Below are 3618 nucleotides of genomic sequence, written 5' to 3' on the forward strand. Positions count from 1 at the left end.
CTGGCTATTGCAGAAGACTTTCTTCTCCAGTCAGCCTCCCCTGTCCAGAACAGGAAGGAAGGTCCTGGGGGAAGAGGACTCACACTAAGGACTCTAGGCATGGCTACAAACCCTAGAGGTAGGCAGAGAGGACCCCCTGGGCACAGGGTGGTCAGTGACCTCCATCTCTACCAACTCGCCATGGCAGCTGAAATGATGCCCTCGAGTCAGTCCTTGGAATTAAGGAATTAAATCCTGAAAAAAACACCATAATCCATGCCCAGGAAAGGGATGGAGGGAGAAGACAGCCCTGTTAATACATCAGTGTCCCCCCAACATGTTTGGGAATAGCCAGCTTCTAGAAACACAGAGGCAGCATCTGAAGGGAATGAGACAGGAGACCATTGAAGGGGAGAAGGAGCCAGGTCAGGCAGGCTCTGAAATAAGAACATTTTCCCAGGAAGGGCAGCTTCAGGATTGACACCCTGGGAAGGCCTGGCAGCCAGGCAATGCACAGTGAGAGTCCAGGGCTCGAGCGCTTCCCTGCCACAGTATAGGGTTCTGTGGCAGATGTTTATCTCCCCCGCAAAGGCAACCACCATGAGGGCACAGGCTGTGCCCGTGTGTTCGCTGCTGTAGCCTCCGTGCCCAGTCTGTGCCTGGCAGGTAACGGGTTCTCAATAGATATTTCTTGAATGCATGAATGAATGAATAAAGCAAGGTCCTGAGAATGGACCCCAAAGAGAAACTAGTCCTTCCTCTCGATTTTGCAGAGGGATCCAGAAGACCTGCCCAAAGTCAGGCCCAAGTAGCCGAAAGCAATACCTGAAATGAGTCAAGTGGCCCTTCTCGCCGAGAGAGTTCCACACCTGAGCAGCTGGGGAAGGACCGCACTTTACAAACTTACCCCAGCAGCTCTTGGAACAGGACCGAGCTCCCTGCTGTCTTTTAGGATTTTTTCAGGGAGGAAAAGAATTTTCCTGGCCATTGGGCCAGAATATAAAAACAAGGCTACATAAAATAGGCCTAAGAGGGAAAGAGCAGGCCAAAAACAATATGCTTCTCTCTCCCCTTGTTTTTTCAGGACCTCAACTTCTTTTCCCAGTGAGGAGGAGGAGGAGGAGGAGGAGAGGGTAGAAAGCCCAGTGACCCTGTGCCTCCTTGCCAGGACAGAGGCCCTTGCAGGCAGGGAGTCAAAGAAAACTTTTCCGAGACTGATTACCAAGAGGGTAACTAGGTACACAGAGCACATGTGAACAGGCTCCTCGTTTCCAATTCAGGACTGTCAGATGGTGATTAATGACTAACAGCCACAGAGCAGCCTTGATTGCCAACTGCTGTATTGTTAATCCTGACATTTAATGAGGCCGGACACAACTCCAGCACAATTCCACACCATCATCTGCAAATAGCACTCGACGGACTTAATTGGTTAAGTATTTGTGTGTGTGTGTGTGTGTGTGTGTGTGTGTGTGTGAGAGAGAGGGGAGGGGAGAGAGAAAGAGAGAGAGAATAGAGAGATATAAAGAGCAAAAGAAAGGGGCGAGGTCTCTGTGAGTAATTGTGCCCTTTGTGGGCATCTATATTTTAGTGCATGTAACCGTGTTATCGCATGAGTCATCTGCGAGATAACCTTGGTCCCCAACAGAAACGTCCCTAATAGGGTGAAACCTCCCCCCACCACCCTCCCCTCCCCGCCCCGCTCCGTTTGACCCCTGCCGCGGTGTCCTTCCCACCACCATCACCACCACTGTCTCTGAGGAGCAGCTGGAAACTGGCATGTTTGTGAAGTTAAAACACATGAAAGGAAGTTGAAAGAAGAAGTTGTCTCAAAGTGGGCCAGCATCCAGGGCTCCTGAGAAGCCACTTTTTCACTGGACTCTGATCAATGGGGCCTTGGCCCGCCTGACTGGGTGGTTCCTCCTCTGCCAAGAGAGAAGTATGTTTCCCCCATTCCGGAACTCAACGCTTTCTTAGGAGATGAACAGAATTCACCTTATTGTTCTAAAAACAGAGTCCCAGGCAATAGGGACAGAGGGACTGGCCCAGCAGGGGCTCTCTGGGCCAACTGAGCAAGGTGACAGGGCCCAGGAAAGGAGCTGTTGGCTGCACAAGGGCAGATGGAGTCAAGGAATCAGTGTTCGTGGGATCCTGGCTGTCCCCACAGTGTCGTGGCTGGACCTTACAAGAACAGAAGCAAGTGAGGCACAGGTAGCTGGCCACCTTGTGCAGGAAGTGTTCGTAACAAAGGCACTCAAAGCAGCAGAGATGTGGGATGCTGAGGGACCAAGCGAGCAGAGCAGACAGTGAGTGCCGCAAGTGCTTGGAGGGGTCAGCGGGGACCCAAGCATCCAGAAAAGGTAGGGAGCATGCAAAGGGGTCCGAAAAATGGGACCCTCAGTGGAAAGCACTGAGAAGACCTTTATTCAGGTGAGGTTTGGGATGAATTCATTCCCATGGACTCCCCTTTGAAAGGCTCATTCCTCTAAGTATGGCTTTCAAACCAGTAGTGTAACCATCACCTGGAAGCCCTTTATTTTATTTTATTCTGTTTTGAGACAGAGTTTTGCTCCTGTCGCCAAGGCTGGAGTGCAATGGCACAATCTCAGCTCACTGCAACCTCTGCCTCCTGGGTTCAAGTGATTATCCTACCTAGCCTCTCAAGTAGCTGGGATTACAGACATGCACCATCACCCCCGGCTAATTTTTTTTGTATTTTAGTACAGACAGGGTTTCACCATGTTGCCCATGCTAGTCTGGAACTCCTGACCTCAGGTGATCCACCCGCCTTAGCCTCCCAAAGTGCTGGGATTACAGGCGTGAGCCACCATGCCCAGCCTGGAAGCCCGTTAGAAATGCACTCAGTAGAACTGTGGTCGCTAGAGGCGTGGGGAGGGCAGGGGTTGGGGAAGGAAAGGGCTAACAGACACAAAGTTACAGCTACATAGGAGAGAGCAGGAATAAATCCTAGTGTTCTATAGCACTGTAGGGTGATGACCATTAACAAGAATGTATTGCATATTTTCAAATAGCTACAAGCCAGGATTTGGAATGTTCCCAACACAAAGACATGATAAATGTTTGAGGTGATGGATATGCAGATTACCCTGATTTCATCATGACACATTGTATGCAGTTATCAAAACATCATATGGACCCCATAAATATGTACAATTATTAGGTGCCAATTAAAAAATAAAACTTTTTTTTTGGAGACAGAGTCTTGCTATATCACACAGGCTAGAGTGCAGTGGCCCAGGCTCATTGCAGCCTCCACTTACTGGGTTCAAGCGATTCTTGTGCCTCAGCCTCCCAAGTGGTTGGGACTACAGGCGTGCACCACCTCACCCAGCTAATTTTTGTATTTCTCATAGAGACGGGATTTCACCACATTGACCAAGCTGGTCTCAAACTCCTGGCTTCAAGTGATCTGCCCACCTCAGCCTCCCAAAGTTCTGGGATTATAGGCTTGAGCCACAGCGCCCAACCAAAAAATGAAACTTGTTAAAATGGAATGTAGACTCACAGGCCCCATCCCGATCCATGACTCTAAATCTGCATTTTGACAAAATCCCCTAAGTCAAGTTCAAGTGTGAGGAGTGCTGCTGTAAATGCCATGGTCAAGAAGCCACACACAAA

At 49.7% G+C, this 3618-nt stretch overlaps 1 long non-coding RNA gene across 1 annotated transcript in view; it reads left to right on the plus strand.

The window, feature by feature from the left end:
* Window positions 1–1991: 1991 nt before the first annotated feature.
* The window catches only part of LOC105548830, a 19563-nt gene continuing 17936 nt past the window's right edge, over window positions 1992–3618 (plus strand). Inside the window, exon 1 of the long non-coding RNA XR_001007457.1 lies at window positions 1992–2409. This is a non-coding gene — a long non-coding RNA (uncharacterized LOC105548830). The remainder of the gene's footprint in view (window positions 2410–3618) is intronic.

The sequence above is a fragment of the Mandrillus leucophaeus genome, unplaced genomic scaffold (genome assembly GCF_000951045.1).
Source record: "Mandrillus leucophaeus isolate KB7577 unplaced genomic scaffold, Mleu.le_1.0 Scaffold111, whole genome shotgun sequence".
Taxonomy (NCBI): Eukaryota; Metazoa; Chordata; class Mammalia; order Primates; family Cercopithecidae; genus Mandrillus; species Mandrillus leucophaeus.